A 22,985-nucleotide genomic window follows, 5' to 3' on the forward strand; every position below is an offset into this window, starting at 1 on the left:
CGCAGGGCTCAGGGCTGAGGAGGTGGCAACAGAGCAGAATCTGAAGGACAGGCCTGCAGGACTTTTTTTTTTTTTTTTAAGATTTATTTATTTATTCGTGAGAGACACACACACAGAGAGAGAGGTAGAGACATAAGCAGAGGGAGAAGCAGGCACCCTGCAGAGAGCCCAACGTGGGACTCGATCCCGGGTCTCCAGGATCACACCCTGGGCTGAAGGTGGCGCTAAACCACTGAACCACCCGGGCTGCCCCTGGCCTGCAGGACTTAACCAGCAGCACAGACTCCTGTCCTGCGTCCTCAGCCCTGTCAATCTCCTAGCTCTACCATCGGGAGGACAATTTGGCCCGTACCTGCTCTGAGATCCTGTGGTTGTGCCCACAGGACACCAACCACCTGTACAGAAGAGGGAAAGGTTCACCGGATATTTCCAAGGCTCGGAGGGGTGGCATCTCGGGGGCACTGGCCTATGTTAGCTAGCGCAAGGTACCCCCCTTCCCCCACCAGAGGAACCTGGAAAAATCCCTGGCGAGAGCCAGCCTGCAGCGAGGCCACCACCGTCTTGCTCCTTGAGGAGTGAAGGCACTGCAGTCATGAGTCACACCACTCCCCAGTCATTCTGAAAGGAAGCTTCCATAACAAAGGAGGAGAATTCTAGAGGAGTACCAGCGCCCAGCGTCCCCAGCCTCGGGCTGCAGCCGCCCCTTCCCCGCTCACCTCCCTTCTCTTTGCTGGAGTTGGGAGTATGACAGGAGCTTCCAAACAGCTTCAGCTCAGGAAATTCTGTGAGTGTGTGTGTTTGTCTCCGAGCGACTTTTATCCCTCCGTGGGTTCAATCTGTCTGCAAACCCCTCCCTTGTCAGCAGCTGGCGAGGCAGCTCAACAATGGAGAGACACTTGTTTCACTGCTGCCAGCTGAGCGGAGCTCCCTCCAGCCCGAAGAGGACATCTGCACGCTGTTATCCACTCACGGCTGATGGAGGGGCCTCGGCAAGAGCCTCCCCGCTCGGTGCCAGGGCTCCAGAGCTTGCCTCCACCTCCGCCTGCCACCGCAGAGCCCTCCACTACCTGCCACCATGACCCCACAGAAATTCCACCTGCACCGGCCGTAAACTCACTGCTGGGTCCAGGCACCTCGGGCACGGAGGCGATGACCTCTGGAGTTCCGTGCAGACTTTATGATGCATGATTAGGGCAATTGTTTCTGGAGGCCTTGGAAGTCCCTTGCTGGTTGAAGCCATTGTCCTGTGTAGTCGTGGTCAGATTCTCCAGGACTGGAAAGACTTTGAAGGTCATCGGGGTCCCTTTGCCTCTCCCTCCCCACCAACAGCCTCTCCTCCCCCCACCCCCCCTTCCAAGTTTAAACCTTCTCTACAAGTTGGTCATCACTGCATTTGTAACCTTCTGACAGCAGGGAGCTCGGTGTGTCTTAAGGCTCAGGGCCACCTGGATGGTTCTATGGCTTTTCCAGCCGTTGAGCTGAAGTCTGTCCACACTGAAGTGCTACCCACCGGCTCTGGTTCTACCCTCCGCAGCACAAGGATGGAGTCTATTCTCTGCTCCATGACAGCCCGGAGCACACGGGAAGGTGCTAGCGCCTACACCTCCTCCAGGGGAACAGCGCTACCTCCTACCGCTGTTCTTCTCACACGTAGTTTTAAGTCTTTTTGATTGGAAATGAACATTGGAAATCCTTCTCAGTTCAGACTCTTTCCTTCCAGGTGACTTAGCAGGTAGCACCAACAACCCCGAGGCCAGCGTGTTGGTTTATAAAAGTGACATCATAAAAGCTGCCCCCAAAGTAAGTTACCTCTGCATATCTTACCCAGAGGATGACGTTTAGACCCCCGGGGAGCCAGTCAGTCAGCTGGTGGTGCGCTCACTCTGGCCTGAACCCCAGGCTTAGAGAGGGGGTCATGGAAGGAAGGGACTGGAGCTGGCTCCGAAGGCCTCTCAGATTAAGGCAGGCTCGAAGACACAGGGGAGACTGAGTGAGAGTCACAAGGGACCCAGAGCAGCACAGTGAAGGAAGCGCCCAGTGACCCCCTGCCAAGGCTTTTGGAGGAAGCAGAGCCAGCACGCAGGAGAGAGGACCTTCCCAATGGCAGGAGGCAGGAGCCAGAGACTTTGGTGCAGATGGAGCTGGAAGGCCGTATGGGGGATGACAGGAGATTAGAGGGGAAGATGGGCAATCCATAGAGGGCTCCCGGACCCTGGGAGGAGGCTTTGAGAGGGGAGCCCTGTGCCTATGAAAGCCTTCTAGCAATGATGCTCAAGCCCCAGGGGACCCGCAAAGGACAGGGGATCATTTGGATGTGGAACTTGGTGGAGCCCACGCTGGCGCCCTGGCTTCTTTATGCACCTGCCCAGATGTGTCTGGCTCCCAACACTCTCACAGAAGTGAAGTCAAGATCAGGAATCTCCTCAAGGGTACCCAGAGGCCCTTCGCCCTCCCAGAAGATCCCCGTTGGCACTAGACTCACCCAGCTTCGCATGGTGACTGCTAAGTTGACTTCCCACGGAACAGCAGGAGGACCGCCAGGCCCGGAGGTGCCTCAGCCATGGCCACCTCTTCCTGGTGGGCGGCAGCAGCAGCAGGCACTGGGCTCCCCTTGACTCCAGGGAAGTGGCTATTCCGACCTGCAGGGTCTCAGGTCTTCTCCAGAAAGCCCAGCCCTTTGGGGAGCTGTCTCCCTGCTTGACAGCCTCCACACTCCCTCCCACCACCCTTGTGCCTGATTTCCAATTTGTTGCTGTTTTCCATTTCATTTCCCTCCAGCTCACCTTTCCTCCCTGTGGGATCATTGGGGCTTTCATTTCCTTTTGTCAGAATGAGCATTTCCTTGTAGCGCCACCGTCCCTCCCTCCTCCTCCCAGCCCCATGACATTGTTTAATTCAGCTGCTTCCTGCACCTGCTCTGCCTCGCACCCTCCGGGAGGGGAGGAAGGATCACAGCCAGTAGCAGCACCTCCCCCCTGACCTCCCTCCATGGAAGACTGGGCCTCTCTGGTTACACTCGCTTCTGCTCGGGTCAGGAAGGACCGTGCTCTAATTACTGACACTGCTGGGCCTGGGATGGGGGGCTTGGAGCAGCCCCCCACGCCATTCTGGTGGCTTGTCCAGCACGCTGGCGACAGAAGGCCAGGCTGTTTCCACAGCCCTCTCTCTGCTGGTGTCAAGGCCAGTCTCTTTCCCCTTGTCCGCAGGAGGACTGTGCCCTGGCCTCTCTGCCTGGGTTGGGGAGGGTGGGGTGTGGGAGAAGTAGCCTTTTTCAAGAACAGCAGAAAAGGAAACTCTGTTCTCCATCTTCCCCACTTCCCCACCTCTGGGGCCTTGCTATGAGAGGGAATTGGTATAACCTAAATCCTGCCCTCTGCCGTTTTAGGAGTTACCCTTAGAAGGGACCAGTGTGGAGTTCCTGTTGTCTCACTCCCCTGGTCTCCAGGGTCAGGAGTCTGGCAGGTTCGAGTTGGGGGCAGGTGTCCCTGTCTCCTTTGTGGCTTCCATCCACATCACTCCATCTCACCTGTGTCTTTGGTTCAGGGCCCAGAAATGGCTGTTTTCCTGTTAGCATCTCTGTTGCAAGGTGCGAAATCCCCAGGGGTGGTGGGAATTGAGACAGCTTCTCAGAGGAAGCACAGGTGACTTGTGGGGTGACTGGTCATGGGATGCTGAGACTGTCATACCAGTTGCACTAGGCTGAGATTCTGATCAATGTTCTTCAACGCGTGACCCGTGGCCACAGAGATTTCAAAGAGAGGAAAGGCCCTCATCTGCTCAAGTAATTCATTCATCCATTCATCGAATTCTTCATTGAACAAAGACTTCCTGACTTTCCAGCCCTGTCATTCATAGGGCAAAGCACAATGTGTGTGTGTGTGGCGGGAGGCAGGGGTGGAAGGGTAGGGGGGTGGGGAGGGGGGAAAGGGGTGTCCAAGTTGCAAAGACTGGGAAATTATGAAATACATTGTGAATTCTTTTAATTGAGCAGGTACCTTGCATGTGACATTTGCTGCTGTTCATAAAGACGCGGGACACCAGGCCACACAGACAGCCCCAGAATCAGGACAAGCCCCTCACCAAGGCTGATGCAGAAATGTTCCAGGAAATGGGTAAAGGGCTCTGCTTACTGTCTGAGTCCTGAGTTCCTAGGGGTGCCAGGTGGTACAAGCTCAAGATTTAGAGGCAGGGAGAACATAAATCTGTTCAGCCAGGGGCCAGGGGAGTTCGGATTTTGGTGTCTGTTCTCTAATCAATAGCATTAGGCCTTCCCGATTGAAAGGTCTTAATTTGATGGTCTCCCAGAGGAGTCATTGGTTCTGACTCGGACGTAGGACATGGCTTCCTGACAACCGTGGAGGCAGGTGCCAGCCTCCCAAAGGAATGGCCATGCCGTTCTCTTTCTGTTCTCTTCGGATCAAGAGCCAGAAACGAGCTGGGTTTCCATCATAGCTTCAAAGGCTGGACCTGGAACAGACCCTCGTTAGTTCAACGCCTCTGCCCCTGGAAAGACCACACGAGGTCCTTGGGGGACCACCCTCGCCAGGTGAAAATAGATCCTCCTGCCAAACAGAATCCAGGCTTTCCTTCTCTGAGGAGTCTGACAGAGTGCCCTTCATTGCATTTCAATCATTCAAGCTGCAGTTTGGGTGTTACCCACTGGTTCTGGTTTCCTTCACATTTCAGACCTGGTAAGCTCATCACTGAGGGGTTAGAGAGGGGTCCCTCCAGGTCAAGGAAGATGGCCTGGGTGGGCTGGTGGTCGGCCCCCCGTGTCGGTGCGGAGGAGCCAGGGAATCAATATGCCCCAGTTGCAGCTGAATTTTCTAGTCGAACCAAACCTCACCAAACCTCATTCCCTTATCTGTGAAATGCAATCCTACTTCCCAGAATCACTGGGAAGATTATGTGAAATGATATATGGGGAAGCCCCTTCTGAACTTTAAAACATAGACATGAAGTGTAGTACGTATCTGATGTTTATCTGTTTGCCATCTCTCCCTTTGGGGACCTACCAGTCCCCCATGTTCTCACTGGTGTGTCAATCATAACAGCAGGCCACAGGGATAGGCAAGTGACCCAGGCCTGGACAATCACCTCCTCCCTTGGGACCAGTGATCAGACCAAGAACTGAGCACGTGACCCAAACAGGGCCAATTAGAGTTCTTGCCTCCAATTTATATATTTGTGCTAAGAGATTGAAAAAAGCAAAAGAAAAGATTGTGATGCAGGGCATTTGAAGGCTGTCTTCCCTGTCACAAGGGGACAGAAAGCCTTTCTGCCGATGGAATAGACAAATGGAAATGAGGTCTGGATGCAGGGAGGCAGATTTCTGACAGCCCCGGTTCCTGATTCTGGCTCCTGGTGGTTGGATACCTGCAGCCCTTCATTCTTTGAACACTCACAGTTATTTCCCACTTTGCAAGCCAACACTTTGCTTAATTCGTTTGAGACGGTTTTCATTTGTATGCAACTAAAAAGGGTTATTCCTGGTCATTCATTTTCTGTAGGTTTTCATTTATAATTTAGTCATTAATATATTTAACAAAGACTTATTGGCTACAGACACCATTGTCGTACACAAAGAATTTGATCTCTCTTCTTGGTTCCTGGGAGGGAGCTTCTAAACCCTTGAAAGGAATACATTTGCTATTCATGGCAGGCTCTGGGACCACACCTGGGTGGAGGCTAAAAAGATGACTCAGGATGGGGGCGGTCCTTGTCACACTAGAGGGTAAGGTTTTGAGCTGTGTGACTTGGCCTGAATGTTCCTCAGAGAGAGATGGACGTTTGGAGAGAGAGTTCAGTCACATGGCCAAGGATTCAATCATCCCTTTCCACATAATAAAACCCCAATAAAAATTATGGGCACCGATGCTCAGTCAATCCTCTGATTGGTGAACATACCCAAGAGGGCAACATGTTTGGATTCCAGGAAGAAAGGGCCTGCGCGTTCTGTATTCAGGACCTTCCCAGACCTCCCCTATATGTCTCTTCATTTGGCTGGTTGTGATTTGCATCCTTTATCATAAACTGTAATTGTAAATATTGTGCTTTCTAGAGTCCTGGGAGTTCATCTAGTGACTTCTCATCAAAGTTGAGGAAGTTGCAAGAATGTCTGAATTTTCTGTCCGTTGGTCAGAAGTGCAGGTGGCCTGGCATCTGAAGCGAGGGCAGTCTTATGGAAGACTATGCCTTTAATCTGAGGAGCCTGCATGAACTCGGATGGTTTGTGCCAGGACTGCACTGTGGGATTATAGCCATACAGATGAGCTAAGCATTTCACTCTTTGTATTTACTCAAGAGAAAGAAAAATATATAGGGATGCCTGGGTAGCTCAGTGGTTGAGCATGATGCCTTTGGCTCAGGGTGTGATCCTGGGATCCGGGATCGAGTCCCACATTGGGCTCCTTGCATGGAGCTTGCTTGTGTCTCTGCCTCTCTCTCTGTGTCTCTCATGAATAAATACATAAAATCTTAAAAAGAAAGAGAATATATAGTTTTTCATCAGGTGAAAGATTTGTATATGAATGTTTATGGCAGCTCTATTTGTAATAGTTCAAAACTGAAAACAGTCCAAACGTCCATCAGTAAGTGAATGGATAAACAAATTGTGATTTATCCAATGAATGGAATACTACTCATTGATAAAAAGGGAGGAATTAATGAAAAATGGAACAACACAAAGAGTCTCAAAATAATTATGCTGAAAACAAGAAGCCACACAAAGAGAGAGTATGTACTGTATGCTTTCATTTACATAAAACTTCAGAAAACTCAAACTAATCTATAGTGGCAGAAAACAGATCAGTGGTTGCCTGGGAGGAGAGGAAGGAGAGGTTACAGTGGGCAGGAGGGAACTTTTAGAGTGGTGGGTATGTTTACCATTTGAGGTGGTGATGGTTTCACAGGTGTAAACATGTGTCAAAACTTAACCAAACTCCATTTTGAATTTGTGTGGTTTATTATATGTCAGTTATACTTCAATAAAGTGGTTTCAAATAACACCATGGCAGGTCCTAAGAAAGTGCCAGAAGTTTCCTAACATCTACAGAACCTCAGACTCAGTATATCCAAAATGGAGCTCCTTTTCTGACTTCCAATGTGCTCTTGCTCCTGACATAGCCCCTCCCGGTTGGGGACACTGCCATCCACTCAGAATCCAGAAACCTGAGAGCCATCCTGGACTTGTTCCTCTTCTTCCCCCAATAGCCATTTGGAAATTAAGTTCTGGTGATTCTTTTTCCTTGGTATCTCTTAAATTTGACCCCTCCTCTCCAGCCTAGTTTAATTTAAGTCATTATTACCTCACATCTGAGCTCCTATGTTAGCCTCTCAAGTGGGTTTCTGGGGCAGCCCAGGTGGCTCAGCAGTTTAAGCGTCTGCCTTCGGCCCAGGGCGTGATCCTGGTGTCCCGGGATCGAGTCCCACGTTGGGCTCCCTGCATGGAGCCTGCTTCTCCCTCTGCCTGTGTCTCTGTCTCTCTCTCTCTATCATAAATAAATAAAATGCATTTTTAAAAAAACTGGGTTTCCGGTCCTCTGCGATGCTTCCAAGGGGAGCTTTCTAGATCCTGTGTGTGACCTCTGAAAAGCCTCGATACAACCTGTTTCTTCCAGATAGAAAATAGAAACAAAAAGTTCTTCTCCTCTCTTTGCCTAGATAGTCCTTACCTTAAATGATGCCTCTTCTTGGAGACATCCCCCAACCCCACTAGGACATCCCGGGTTCAGACCCAGAGCTCCTCCTCAGTGGTGGTGTGTGACACCAATGGGTGGTTTACTGTCTGTCCTCCCACACTGTACTCTTCATAAAAGAATCAAGTCTGTTCCATTTACTGCTATTTCCCGGTGCCATGCCCAGTGTCTGGTACAGAACAGTGGTTCTGTAAATATTGGTCACCAACTCAAGAAGGGTTCGGTCTACTAGGGATAGGAACGCGTATATTAGGCAAACCATAGGTGCTGTAAAGCACAGCCCAAATAAAACAGGACAGTGACACAGAGGAGAGGGAGGGAGATCTGGCTGTGGGATTACAGAAGAGCTTGGAGAAGGAAGGAGTGTAGAGAGCAAGGTCAGGCCTTCCAGACAGTAAGAACGAACTTGACAAAGGGGAAGACACAAGAACATCTGCAGTGAATCTGGAGACTGGAACGGTCCATCTCATATTATATATTCACAGAAGGAAAAGAGTAGGAAGAAGGAGAGCTGGAAATGCCTTGAGGCCAGAGCTTGGAGGGTGTTAAATATCCAATTATTTGGTGGCCCAGGGGGGCCATGAGGGTTTTTGAACAGGTGAATGACTTAATTAGCTATGTTACTACCAATTTTCTGCTTCTGTCCTCCTCCTCTTCTTCCTCCTCTGCTCTTCTCCCCTTCCCCTCTCCTCCTTCCGTCATCTCCCTCCTCCCCCTCCTCCCTCTCCTTCTTTCTTTCCCTTTCTCCTGCTTCTTGTCCCATCCTCCCCTCCTCCTCCCTATCCTCCTTTGCTTCCTCTCTGTCCTCCCCCCACCCTCTTCTCCATCTTCTTCTCCTCTCCATCCACCCTGTCCTTCTCTCTCTCTTTCTTACCCTTCCTCCTGCTTCTCTTCCCCATCTTTCTTCTCCTCCCTCTTGTCATCTTTCTCCTCCTCTCACTTCTCTCCCTCCTCCTCTCCCTCCTCTTCTCCATCCTCCTCCTCCTCTTCTACTGCCTCCTCCCCTTCATCCTCCCCATCTTTCTCTGACCTCCTCCTCTTCTTCTCCATCTTCTCTCCCCTCTTCTCCCTCTTCCCGCTCTCCCATCACTGTCCTCTGACTCAGGTAGCAATGGAGCCTAACATAGATCAGAGGGAGATAGAGACAGGAGTTGGGCACCTATGACTCGGAATACTGTCCAAGAACTTGGGTGTTACTTGAAAATAAAGGAACAGGGTCAGATGTGAGCGAAGTGGTAGAAACAGACTTTGTGGGGCTTGGCACCCGATTATTCCAGAGGAGGAAAGATACACGCTCAAAGATCAATCCGCAGCTTCAACCCTGGTTTACCCGGAATATGATGGTTATCTTTATTAACTCTCACTAAAGACTCTGTTTGCTGGAGAGTCCAACTGGGGTGGAGAGGTAACAGGACGAGAGTTTGGAATGGATTTGGCCTTTATAGCTGGATGAATGCAATTCCAGGCAGTCTTTGATCAAGAAATTCCTCGGGCTTCTTCCTTACTGGGCTCGGTCCCCTGGGAACCTCTGCCAGTCAAGTGGATGGGGGATCCGTCTTCACTAAGAGATTTTTTTCCCCTTAATAAATAACAATGCTAAATTGCAAGTGTGTGTGGGAGTATCAGGACATCGCTCCTCAATCCTGCTATTGTGTTTGAGCTCTGGGTAATTAGTGTCTGATAGTTTTAAACAGATGGGTCTCTCTGGCAGCAGGGATTACAGCTTGAAATCAATCCTGAACAAATATTATATTAATTTCTCAACTCCCTCTCTCTGTGGACAAAACCTGTTCTTTTCCTCTGAACACTGTAATGACGAGAACATTAATATTAGATCATTTAGAGATGAAACGGAAGTGGTGGAGGAGAAGGACGGAACAGGAGCCGAGGAGGAGGCAGGTGCTAAAAGTTTCATGTGGCTGGTTGCAGACGGAAGCCAGAGAAGGAAATCCTGAGCACACCGGGGAGGGGGGTGGGTGGGAGTAGGGACCCGGCCAGGCTTCCAGCGCTCCCCAAATGTTCAGCTTTGGTTTGAAGTTGGCACCTGCTTTGACAATAGGCTGGGCAGTCTCTGATGTTTATTCAGCCTCAAAGAGGAGACCAGTTCTACATAAATAGGTCTGCAGGGGGCCTGGCTACACTTCTGACTTTCCAATCACACCAGGCAATCTACAATTCAAAAACAAGCCATACGGCCTGCAGTGAGCCTGCAGCCTGCCCCCCTCCGAACCCCACCACCACCTGGGAAGCACAGTCCCTCTCCTGGACTGTTAAAAAGGACCCCCCCCCTCCTTACCTACAACCACATCCTTGTGTAAGGGCATGTGATGGGGCCCATGCTCTTGTTCCCAGTCTTGAGTAAAAGCTAGGTCTGGAAATGTTTAAATGTACAGGCAGTCAGCTCTTGATTATTAATGCTAATGTAATTCCTGAACCATCTCTCTTTGGCTTTGTAGAATTTTTTTTTTTTTTTAACTGCCATCAGATCTTACCTACCTAATCATGCCTGGCTCAGGTTGACATTAAAACATGAAAACACCAACAACTGTGGGGTTGTGAAAAGAGCAGGGGATTTGGAGCTGGTCCTGTCCTGCTAATAATGATGAGTCTCAATGTCCAGGCATCTGCTTCCCTGTCCGTAGAATGGGCCTGAATCAGCAACCTCCTCCACACATCAGGTTTGTTGGGAAAGTCAGATACAGTGGTGGATGCACAAATACCTAGGATCTGTAAAAGCCTAGCACATGTGGGACTGTGAAAATGCCATTAACTGGGGCGCCAGGGTGGCTCAGTCGGTTAAGCATCTGCCTTCAGCTCAGGCAGTGATCTCAGGGTCCTGGGATTGAGGCCCACGTCAGGCTCTCCACTCAGCGTGGAGCCTGCTTCTCCCTCCCCCTCTGCACCTCCCACTTGCTCATGCTCTCACACTCTCTCTGTCTGTCTCTCAAATAAATCAATAAAATCTTTTAAAAAAATAAAAGAAAAGAAAATGTCATTGCTGCCCCGAAGTGCTAGATTCCTGGAGGATGGAAGTCTTCAAGAGGAAACCTACCTGCACGTGGAGGGTCAATGCAGAAAACACTGCTACCGAGTCCCGGAGAGGAGTCTGTGACACGTGGATATACCAGAATGTGAATTGGAGGCTGGGCTAGTGCAGTTTTATGTGGGAGTGTGGGGGTGAGGAAGGCTGCCAGGAAAGGCCACTCTCCTGAGGCAGAGGGGTGCCATGGGGTGGGGGAGTGTTGAGAGCTGGGCAGGGTCTGGGATTTTACCATACTCACAAGCTGGTGAGTTAGCCTGCCACAGCTCCCTGGATGCCGGCAGAAGACAGGAGACTTCCTGGTGAGGGACAGAGGTCGTTAGCCATAGTAGTAGCCAGAGCGTCAGCAGGCACGGCTCCCCAGTTCCTACAGGGTGACTGGAAGAGGGCCAGGTGACGCCTGCATGGGCAGTGGGCTGCTCTACCAGAAGGAAGCCTGAGCTCAGGGAACCTGAATCTTTTATAACGGGACATAAGCCATCTGACCTTTGCCCCAGAAGGACACATAATCTCTATCATCCTGGACATGAAGCTAACCTTTCCTTTGCTCCAGAGACACACTGTCTCCATCTCCCAAAGCTGCTCACTGAACAAGCATTCTCAAAAAGACAATCAGAGCAAAGCCAGTTAATCGTTGAGACCTGCTGAAATGCAAGGGGCTTATGGAAATTTGTCTTTGAGCAGAGTGCTCCCTCTCTGGCTCGAGCAGAAAGCTGTCTGAGCTGAGTGTACTCCTGGTTGCAGTGGGGAGAGGCAGGGGATGCTGGGGTCCCCTGCCCGCAGGCACCCACTCACTCCATAGCTTTCAGTCTGTGCACTGCAGCCAGGCGGGATCTCTGGAGGCCACCTCTGACTATTTCTTGTTCTCCTTCCTCTTGAGGTCCTCCCTGTGCCTAGCACAGCGGGGCTGGCACCAGCCAATGGGGGTCACCCGGGAGCTTGGGAGAAAGGCAAATTCACAGGCCCCTCCCCAGACCTACTGAATCAGAAATCCCCTGATGGGGGCGGGGCAGTAATCTGGGTTTACCCAGCCTCCTGGGTGACTACCACGTACTCAGGTTGGAGGATCACTGCACTGAAAGGTCTGGGGTTAGCTGGCTTTTGCATGCTTGTCTCTCAACAATCCACCAGATCTTCAAAGGCATAAGGTTCTGTCTAGAACCTATGATCTTCACCCCTCCTTCACCCCTCCTCACGTTCTTCCTCTTTCCTAGAACAGGATTCATCCCCCTAGAAGTTCTCCTGGGTATTTCTTACTTATCCTTTAGTTCTTAGCATGGTGGCCACCTCCTCCAGGAAGTTTTCCTGGCCTCCTCCTAGCCTGGGTGAGTTCTCCTCATTAGTGTTCCCAAAGCTCCATGTCTTTCCCCCATCATAGCATGTACCCCTCAAAGTGAAATTGGTTGTCTAACATATTATCTATCTGGAAGCTCCATGAGAGCCCGTAATTACGCCTGTCTTGTCATTCCTTTATCCCTGACCCCCAGCGAGCACTCAACAATTGGCACTTGTTGACAAATCAGTTAATTATCTCATTTAGTTCTAGGTCACTTAGGTCGATGGCTGTAAAGGATGCCCCGTCTGGGGCTGGAGGAGCCAACCAGAAACTCTGAAAACTTCTGGTCAGAGGCTTGACCTCCTGGGAACAGTCCTATGAAGTTTGAAGAAAGCTGACCTACCCTTTCTGTATATGCAAGGGGTTTCCTTGGCCAAAGAGGGAACCCTTCTACGGGTGTTTGAGACATACATCCCACACTGGCCTAGGTCAGCACAGCTTCCAGGGGCTGAGAGCAGCGATCCTGCCTGGAGGACTCATCATCTTGATTCTAAGAAAGGACCGGGAGGAGGGAAGGGAAGGGTAGAAAGTAGCTTTTGCTAAACTCTTAGAATAGCTCAGATACTTTAGATGTATTATCTCATTTAACCTTTACCTAACAGCTCTGTGATATATAGGTTATAGGTTCCTCATCTTATAGATGAGTAGAACAGAAGCTCAGAGAGGCTAAGAGTGGCTTCAAGGTCATGCAGCCTCTAAACGGTGGGGCCAAGTTTCAGGAATACGTCTGCTGAACGTGGCGCTATGGCGACTCTTCTTTTCCTCTCTGTCTTGGGGACTGTATTCACAGAGAGGTTACCAGAAGCCAAAAGGTTTTTCTGTCCCAGGCCCCCACCATTCAGTGGCAGAGCTGGAAGCTGCATGGAACCAGAAGTCCCAAGATCGGTGTCATCACCCAAAGGATAGAGCCCAGGACTCACACAAGTGCTCAGGGACCCTAGTAGGCCACATCCCCACTCTCCTCCGTGTCTTTGCCTCTAAAACTGAGGGGATGGTTGGCCTATATGATTTCCAACATTCCTTCTATCTCTAACATGATACCAGACCAGTGGACTCTTTCCGCATTCTGCAAATCCTAATGCAGACCATACCGAGGTCAGGTTCACTGTGCCTGAGGGAAAGAAATAGTGGCATTTTTAACCTCCATCACTTGGCATCTCTCCAGCCCTTCTCCCTCCACTTCAGGTCTGAATTAAAGGGTGAGGGTGAAGGCAGGAGTGGAAAGAGCCTTGAGAAATACAGAAGCACTGACCCCAGCCTCCACACGGTCATTAATAGGTCTAGCCAATTAGAACAGTGGTTTCCCACTTTGGTTGTGGCTTGAAATCATCCGGAAGCTTTGAAACTGTTGATGCTTGAGTCTTACCCCCAGATGTTCTGATTTCAAGGGTCTGGGGTATGGCCCCGATATTGCGATTTTAAAATGCATCCTGGGGAGCATTCTAATATGTAGGTTGAGAACCACTGAGTTAAAGATTAGCAATGTTCCTCTTCCTCCCATGGCAATATTTCGCAAAAGTGATGGCCTATGCTTTTGACTGGAAGAGCTACACTTCCATTACCCCAAAGAAGGGCTGCAGGATTACATGTGCCCTGGTCACTCCAGCTTGTACTGTGTGCTGTGTGGTGGGCCAAAACCCACTGGGAATTTTCATTTTGGCCTTTCCTCCTTCCCACATTCCAGGTTCGTTGGCTGCAGGCAGCCAAGAAAGACAGAAGTGTACGAGAAGATGATGTCCAGGCAGGCTGCAACATCTTGTTACTTAACATGCCTGTCCTCTGACTGGGCCTAGGGAAGCCAGGGCCCCAGGTTGCAGAAGTGGCAGGTGTGGACTTGACTGGTTCGCCCTAAGGAAATGCTGTGTACCTGGACCTGGGTCAACCCTGGGCAGCTCTTGGGCTGGGGCAGGGTTGGGATTCATGCATTCATTCATTCAAGGGCTGAGCCCTGCGCTTGGCCATCCCAGCAGGGGTATGGGCAGCAGTGGTGGAGAGAGGCGAGGGGAGCAGGCCCTTGAAGCTGTCTTAGCTTCAGGACTCCACTCCAGCGTCGGCTCATTGGCCACTCAGATCCATGCAACAGGGACATGGAGGATTTAAAAGTCTCAGGCCACACCTGCCTGAAGTGTGTTGGTAAGCGAGGACAAACTAAATCCCTGTTTTCATTCCTTCCCCCAAATGGAGCTCACACAAAGCCTTTAAACCATTGGCTTTTATCTGTTTTTAGTGTCCAATTTAGGGCTTTGCAAGGGGCTCCCTCCAGGGCTTTCTCAATGGATTTATATCACAGCCAGATAGCGTCTTCGAAAGCTCATCTGAGCTGGAAAATAGAGAAACATCCTTCTCCATTGTCAAGTGACAAGTGACAGCACCCAGGCAGCCTGCTGGAGTGCACGGGGGACTCACTCTGGATGCCACGGTTGGAGCGGGCCATGTCTGGGGAGGGAGGGTGCAGTCCCCTCCGGGTTCTTCTGGGTGCTGAGACTTTCCAACTCCCAGAGCCTTTCAACAAAGCACTGGCTGTCCTCTAGGCCTGCACCTGCAGGCACGAAGATGTCAGCTCACGGGCCAACCACCAGGTGCCATGCACAGAGGTGTGTGCGTAGGGGATAGAGGGGAGAGCACAGAAGAGGCCTGCTCTGGCTTGCCTGGTAGGAAACAATAGCTCTCTTCTTTATTGCTAAGCTGACTTCTTCCAGCTTCCAGCAGGAGCTGCGTTAACCCCCTACTCTCCGTCTGGTTACTCTCTCCTCACTGGGGCATTCATGCTTTTTTTCCTTACCATCCACATTTATTGAGCACATACTATACGCCAGGCCGTGTCAGGGACAGGATTCCAATGGCTAAGCTGCTTGTGGTTAGTGTGAGAGGCAAGTGGCTGATGATAGGGCAGCAGGTAATTGTGAAGAGAGAAGAAAGACAGACGTGTCGACACGGTCGGGAGACCTTCTTCGAGCAGAGACCCAGAGTCACGAGCATCCCAGACAGGGGCGCAGGGTAGGCTCTTTGACCCCGAGGGTTGAGGCTCTGATGGGTATTTCTAGGATTCTCAGGGCATCCCTGGTTTATACCTGTTGTCCTGGCAACACTTTCATTCTAAAAATGTCACAGTTCGGATGACGAACGGGTATAAATCAGAACTGTTCTTGAAAACCTATGAATGCTATATTCATGGGGCACGTGTAAACCAGGATTGAAATTCCATTTTGTGACAGAGTCAGAGCGCCTGGTGTGTCTTTGTGTGTGCAATACAGCAGAGGGCTGCGCTGCAGAACGTGCACGCCAGCTCCAGCGAGTCACTAGAAGATTTTAAAAATGACTTGGGGCTTGGAGATGGCAGTCATAGATACTATAGAAACCATTTTAATTCCCTTCTACCTTTCACAGCTCAGGAAACCAAGTCCACAGAGGGAAGGGGGGGGGTGTAAGGAGAAACAGCCAGCACGGTTGGGTGCCTACTGTGAACCACGCACTTTGCTGCACATTCTAAATGTGGGTGCATTTCCACCCTCTCAATGCATCCGTGAAGGAGGTGGAGCGCGCCCATTTTCCAGATGAGCACGGAGGCTTGGAGAGATTCCATTACTTGTGACTACGAAGTCACAAAGCTGCAAGTAGCAGATTCGGTCTCCTGACTCACGGCCAGTGCTTCCTCTGTGTCATGACAACTCACGGGAGAATCCATCACTTGGGTGGCCTCGGTCAGAGCTGTGGTGGTTCCAGCTGGCTTCTCTTCTGGTCTTGCCACTGTCACCTGTCCCCAAGGGGCTCCTCCACTCCTTTGAGAGGCATGTTTCCATGAGCATCGGATGGAGCCCCTCTTAGGCTCTGGCCACCCGGCCCTTGAGAGCCCATCTCGGGACTCTGAGGGATGGGCGGGAAGAGGCACCCCACGTGGTAAGGAGACTGGGGGCAGGTTGGACCTCCTCTGGGATGGGCTCTGTCCCTACCAGCTGTGCATTCTTGGGCATATGTGCCCCTCTGGTCCATGAAATCAGGGATGCGCAATGCATGATCTAAAGATCCTTCCAGCTCTTGTGTGGCTCTGATTCCAGGGTCAACATCCTCACTTTCACCGCGGGCCCATCCTGATTCCTGTGGTTAAAAAATAGGAAAACAACATCTTCAGAAACCTTACTGCCATCTCACTGCTGAGTGGCAAAGCAGATTCTGTGGCTGTGGGCACGGTCATGGAGCTCAGAAGCCCAGAGATGAGGCAGGGTGGAGGCCATGGAGGCCACCTTGGCCACGGAGGGCACGTCTGATGTGAGTGTGCCGTGGAGAGCTGCTGCTCCCTCACCATTGCTTGGCCCTGGACCCAGGTCCCTAGAAGGTGTGGCAGGCCTTGGCTAGGAACCCCAGGGGAGGTTTATGCCGGGTCAGAGCTGGGGGTGAGGCTGAGGCTGTTTTTCTACCCTACTGAGCAAAAAGCCCTGCCGAGACTTGCCTCTGGTAAGTCCCATTGGCATGAACCCCCTGGCTGGCGTCCTTCCCCAACAACAACCAACAATGCCAGACCCCTGCCCTGCCCCCTCTGAGAACAGCTCACTGGCTGCAAGCTTCAGAACACCTGCCTCCTCCCCTGCTCTCACAGGGGGGCAGTGGTTCCTGCTGTTAGCAAGCTCCCCCCTCCCCTGAGCTGCCCTGTAATGGGAGGAAACAACGCAGGATGGCATCTCTCCCACACCCAGACTGGTTCCCTGGGCACTGAGCGCTCATGCCCCTCCCAGGTGTGAGAACTGGCCAGTCTGCCAAGCACCAGGTGAGGCTCTACCGAGGTGCTCTCCTCTGGGATGCTGGGGGTGGAGGTAGGGGGAGGGTATCCGCCGAGCCTAAGGAAGTCAGCCCTCTTGTCTGAGGGGGTCTGAGGACCAGGTGAGGGGCAGAGGGACCCTGTTCCCCGTCTAGCACAGGAGCTCTTTCCTTGCAACCCGCTGCCTCCCTGGACTGACAGGGCCGGGACACCAAGCACACCTCCTACCAACCTCCAACCAAGGCCCTGGGTGCCTGTAGTCCTGGGGGCTCACTCGGGAAGAGCACCCCTTTTTCTAAGTTGGGATCACGAAACTCCATCCTTAGGGACCGGTGGGGAGGAGGGCACAGAGCAGTTTCATGCATTTCTGTGTCTGTTTGTGATGTTTCCTCTCATAACTTCGCTCTGACTCTGTCCTGCCACCTACCCTGGCCCATAAATGCCGTCAGGGTCAGACGGAGCGTCTCACAGAGTGTTCAGAGTCATCCTTGTCCCTGGGAAGGAGCTCCTGTGTCATGTGATTGGATACGAAGTGTGTACACACGGCATTAGTAATTGCATATACCCAGCACTTTATGCAGTATTTGCACACCTGTTTCCCCCCTTGTGGGTTCCACAGAGTCCTGTGAGGAGGTAGCAGGGCAGGGGCTACCACCCTATACCTCATAAGTGAGGAAGCCCAGGATCTGGAGGAGCGGTGACGTGTACAAAGTTAGGGCCCAGAGCAGGTACAGGGCCAGGCCGGGCCTCCTGTGCAGGCCCTTGGTGTCTCTGCACCAACGACAGGCTCCCTCCCAGACGTGCGCTCTGGGTCTGACCTGGGACCCAGGAGACCCGTGGGGGGTGCTGGAGTGCTGAGAAGCCTGTGTTGTGCTGGCCCCCTGGGAGCCCGGAGCTGTGGGGGACCCCGGAACCCACAGGGCCCCTGCCAGATGGCCAGGTGGGAAGGAGGCTGGCTTAGGTGACAGGCTGCCGCTAGGTGTAAAGTGGGAACGCAGAGCGATTTGCAGGCCTCGTCACCATCACCCCAGGGCCGGGAGCCGGGGTAGAGGGAGCAGGACGTGGAACACGGTGCCGGTGCCGGCAAAACAGAGCCAGTTGGTGGGGATGCAAACACTGACTGAGTCTGTGCTCTGGGCCTTTCCCGTGGGCGGGGGCCTTCCACAGGGACAGCAGGACCACAGCGCTCACAGCGGGCAAGGGGAGCGGCCCGCAGGCCCGGGAGGGGGAGCCACGCGGGGCCGCGTGGTGGGTCCTGCTGGGGGGCGGCCAGCCTGGCGGTGCTCAGGTGATCCCATCACACCTGCCACTGCGACTCCGGGTTCAGGCTTCCCACCGGCTGCTCAGCACCGGGGAGTCCATGGGAGCCACGTCCCACCAGCACCCGGCGCTCCTGTGCCAAGGCCACCAGCGTGCCCTGGGCAGCCCTTCCTGGGCCTCCCGCCGCCCGCCAGCCCCCCACCTACCCCAGCACACCTGGAGCTGCCCCGCCTCAGCGTCGCCCCCGCCCCCCCAGCATCTCTGTGCCTTCTGGGCCATCGCTGCGCCTCCCGACCCCGGCTCTCCGGGAGCCTGCGCCCCGGCTCTCCCAGCTTCCCCGCAGGGTTCCAGCCGCAGCAGGTGAGCACTCTCAGGGCCACCGGGCCCATCCCCAATCTCCGCATCACGACCCAGATTTTCTCCATTAACGGGATCGATTTCCTGTGCGCAACCACTGGGAACAAAGGCAGCCTCAGCAGCTCGGCAGTCCATCAAGTCCTGGCAGCCCCCCGGGGACTGGCCACGGGGCGGACACGTGAGTGGAGGCTAGGCTGGGGCGCGAGGGCCGCCTGCTGTCGGGGGCAGGGCCAGGCCTCCGGCCAGGGGCTGGGGCAGGTAGAGGGGCAGGAAAGGGAGGCCCCAGACGGCCCACGCCTCCAGGACCGTGCCCCCCCCCCCCCCCCCCATTTCCCTGCCTGCCTTCCCACCAGAGACCTGCCAGGCCTTGTGCGGGTACCCAGGACTGGGGCTTCCCAAGTCTATCCCTCCCCCAAGGAGCTCCCATTCCAGGAGGAGCACAGGCCCCCAGAGCGGGTGATCCTATCAGCACAGAGGAGACAGCCTGAGACAGAGCAGGGGGGCTTGTGTTCATTTCTGAGTGACTCCAAGCCAGGGATTCAGACAGACCTGGGGTCGGGGCTGGGCTGGGGCAGCCCCCAGATGGGAGCGTTTGGGGAAGTTCCTACAAGGTACTCGAAGAGTCATTTGCCTTGTTCCAAAGTTTTGTTGTTGGCTATGGTCAGAGTCTGCTCTCCTCCTCTTCTGGAATCTCTCACTACCTCATCTCAGCCCGTGCTTACCCAGTGCCCGCTGTGTACCAGGCCCTGTGCTTGGCCCTGGGGTACAGCAGTGAGCAAAGCAGACATGGCCCCTTCCCTCTAGTGGATCCCGGATCTGGAAGTGAGCGTCAGTAGGTCAGCCTGAGCGTACCCCAGAGCTCCCAGGAGGGGGTAGGCTGGCTCCAGAAGAGGCCCTGAGGACCCAAATGGAAGCTCTCCTCTTCTACCAGGCAAAGTTCTATCCTGTCCCCCTACACGCCCTTCCCTAAGGTGGATTCCAGGATTGGAATCCTGGATTAGATCAGATGGCTTCAACCACAGTTTTTTCTCACAGTTCTGGAAGCTGGGAAATGCAAAATCAAGGTGCCGGCAGATTCCATGTCTGGTGAGAGCCTACTTCCTAGTTTATAGACACCAGGAAGCCTTCTCGGTGTGTCCTTATGTGGTGGGAGGGGCTAGGGAGCTCTCTGGGGTCTCTGATAAAAACACTAATCCTATTCCCAAGGGCCCCATCCCCAAGACCTAACTGCCTCCCAAAGGCCCTGCCTCCTAACATCATCACCTTGGGAGTTAGGTCAACATATGAGTTTTGGGGAGACGTAGATACCCATTCCTTATCTTAAGCCTTGTCAAAATCCTAAAAGATAAACTTCATAATCCCAATTTACAGACCAGGAAGCTGAAGCTCAAGGGTGCATGGGTAGGATGTAAGCAGGTCTGGCTCCAGAGCCGTGCCTTCTCTAGCACCGTGCTGTGTCTGGGGAACATGCAAAACCTCCACCTCCTTTGCTCCTGTCTGAGCATTGCAGACACACGGACACCTTGACCTCCTGGCAGAGGTCCGAAAATCTATAGGGAAAGTGCCAGCATGAATTCTCACTTTCCTTCCTTAACTTCTGCCTCCCTCCTCCCTGCCTCTTCCTGGTCTCGGCAATCCCAGTCTCCTTTCCTTACCCCCACCCGTCCCAGAAAAATCCCAAAAAGGCTTCACGTGACTCTATTTAAATCCCCACTTTCAGCACTAGAACCGGTTCTGCTTTCCTGGTGCGCTCTGGGTCTCCATCTGGTTTGGAGGCTATTTTGATCTGCCGGATGCAGATTAGCTGCCGTGATCTGGGCTGAGCTGCTGGAGAGATGCCTTCATCTACAGAAGGACAATTTAAAAATGAACTCAAAGCACAGAGAACAAATAAATAAATTCCTCTTCCTGTCCCCAACACTCTCCACCCTGTTTCTACAGGTAATTGCTGGAGGATTTTTGCCGCACACAGGCTCTTGTTTGTACGGAGTGTGGGATGCCACAGGGTAAACTGAGGGCTTGTGGCTTCTGGCCAGACATGCCAGGTGAGAGAGATGTGGGCTCCAGTGGGGTCAGTAGAGGGCATCTCCTGGCTCAGGAGCACCGGGCAGTGCAGTGTGCCCTTCCGAGGTATCCTGTCTTCGTTCATGCCCTCTGGTGGAAGTGTTTGTCGGGCAGGGATCTTCTCCAGTTGTTGAGAAAGGGGCCTCCACTGTCCATGTCCTAATGTTTCAGGAGGTCATAACACCTGAAAATACGGCTCTTGGATCACCAAGTGGGTGGTGGTGAGGGTGTCCTGGCTTGGGAGACAGAGAAGGGCTCAGAGGTGGGAAGGAAGAGGAAGTGAAGATCTTGTGGCTTCTGAAAAGCTGTGGCTTCCAAGGAGGAGAAAGGGGGGAAGAACAGAAGCCGCGTCTCTGAAAATGTCTCGTTTACTGCTCACAGTAACTGTTGGAGGAGAGCTCTTCCCTCCTCGACTCTGAGGAGGGACATCCAAGTTCACCTGGCAAAGACAGAAACAGAATTTAAACACATGTCTTCTACAAGGAGTTCCGGGCCCTCCTCTGCCACCGCTTCGCCTTGAAGGGTTTCGAGGAACTTCTGAGGGTTGAAATGAGTGGGGAGGGAATGGGGGATTGAGAGAGGGAGAAGAGGGGGGAATATTTTTCTCTTTCCTTCCCCTTTCCTCTCCTTCCTACAGCCCTGCCCCTTGACCTGACCCAGGGCAGCTGCCCTGTCCTCTCTGGACTACGCACAGTCCTTGTCGTGGCCGGTGGCCACAGTGTTGTCCACGCTGGGTGGCCGGCCTTGATCTGGCAGTGGGAGCTGGGTCTGTCCTTTCGGTGACATGGAGCCCAACAGCACCTCTGAAGGGCCACTTTGGGCTGGGTTGGGGCAGAGTCGATGGGAGTGGGGGGGACATACAAGTGAACCTTGAGCCTTTCATCTAGACTTGTCCTGTGCTGGCTGGACACGTGGCCTCTACTTGGCTCAAGGCAGCGGAAGGAGGTGGGCAGCACTAGGGACCTTGCATTCGTAGCCTTGCCTGAGAAGCCACCATCACTGCTCCTCTTTATGGATGAGAACTCAAGGCTCAAAGCTATATGGACAGCAAGCAATGGATCCAGCCTTTGAATCCAGTTCTGTCCCCTTCCAAAACTGGAATCTCTATTAGAAGCTACAATAATAACTACAGGTAATGTTTCTGGAAGGCTGTGTCGAGCTCTCTGCTGAGCAATTCGCTGACATCATATCACATAATCTTTATAGCGTCCCTGTTTTGCAGATAAAGAAGCTGAAGCTTTGAAAAGGTTAATACTTTGCCATGAGTGACACAAATCCTAAATTGAGCCAGCCCCAAAGCCTGTGCTCTTAACCTCTAGGCAAGCTACCACTCACAAGTGGACCCCAAATACACAAGACCAAGGGCTCACATTCTGGGCAGGGCAGGTGGAGTGGAGGGCTGCGAGGCAAGAGTTTGTGGAGGGAACGTGCTGAATGACTCCTGTCCTTCCCTGAGATCAGCCCCCTGGGGGTGGCACCTAGTATAGTGCGGTGTGCACCTTTGTTCACGTATCTGCCCCGTGGCTGGAATGGAGCTCTAGGTCAGCAGGGCTGGGTCACCGTTCTTCCAGTGAGTGCAAATCTGTAACAAATGTGCAGTGAGAAAAAGGGCCCCAGATGGGTCTAAGTGGTCTCTATAGCCACCCAGTTGTGGCTGCTAAGGTGTCTCATGTGAGTTTGGAAGGTTGCTACTTTGAGGTTCAAAGACTGACCAGACATGCCAGTCTGGTCCCAAAGGGGGTCTCTTTTGCCTTTAGTTGATTGCAATTACGCTGTCCTTCGTCGTGCTGAAAATAAAATGAAACCCTAACAAAGTTCCAGGTTTAATTGAAATTTCCTGTGCAAAATTGCCTCCACTCACCACACAATCATCTGTCTTCTCTTTCTCTCCAATAGTCCATCCTACCTCTGCCCCTGTGACCATCAGAGCTGAGAGAGGAGGAGCAAGCAAGCTCCCACCACCACGAAGCCCACGAGTTGCACCTTGTGTCTCCTGACACCTATTTTGCAGGTGTCAAACCTGAGGTTCAGAGAAGGGCAAGGCTGCAGATTTAGAACTGAGTCTCACTGGAAGGACAAGACTCCCCAACAGTAGGACAAAAAGCCGATTACCTCCTTCAAGACTTAGACCCTCCCGCGGGGTTCTTTTCTGTAGGAGTGAAAGGAGTGGGTCTGCAGTCCGCCCAGAGGTGGTTAGCCATCAGGATCACGCTTGCAGAACGGAGTTAGACGGAGTATTATTGCGCACACCCTTGGTGATGCAGATTAATTAAATGGTAAAAATTTTTATGGTTACCTTCGATTTGTGGCAGGGGACATGGCTTTCCATATATAATAATGATGTAAAATTTAGTTTTAAAAACACTTAAGTAAAAGTGAATCAATTTAAGGGCAAGTCTGAAAATAATGAGGCTTGACTGTAGAGAAACAATGACTTAAGGGGTGTTGGAAAGGTACTCCTGGCCCTGAATTATCTCC

General features: G+C 52.5%; 1 long non-coding RNA gene across 3 annotated transcripts in view; it reads left to right on the forward strand.

The window, feature by feature from the left end:
* Positions 1-22,985, forward strand: part of LOC140594689 (uncharacterized) — a 56,639-nt gene that overhangs the window by 15,605 nt on the left and 18,049 nt on the right. Inside the window, exon 3 of one of the 3 annotated variants that reach the window (XR_011995799.1) lies at positions 3,992-7,473. The exons of the other annotated variants lie outside the window; for them this stretch is intronic. This is a non-coding gene — a long non-coding RNA (uncharacterized lncRNA). Of the gene's footprint in view, positions 1-3,991; positions 7,474-22,985 lie in introns of those variants that run through there. 3 annotated transcript variants of the gene reach the window in all.

Source organism: Vulpes vulpes, chromosome 12 (assembly GCF_048418805.1).
Source record: "Vulpes vulpes isolate BD-2025 chromosome 12, VulVul3, whole genome shotgun sequence".
NCBI classification, from domain to species: Eukaryota; Metazoa; Chordata; class Mammalia; order Carnivora; family Canidae; genus Vulpes; species Vulpes vulpes.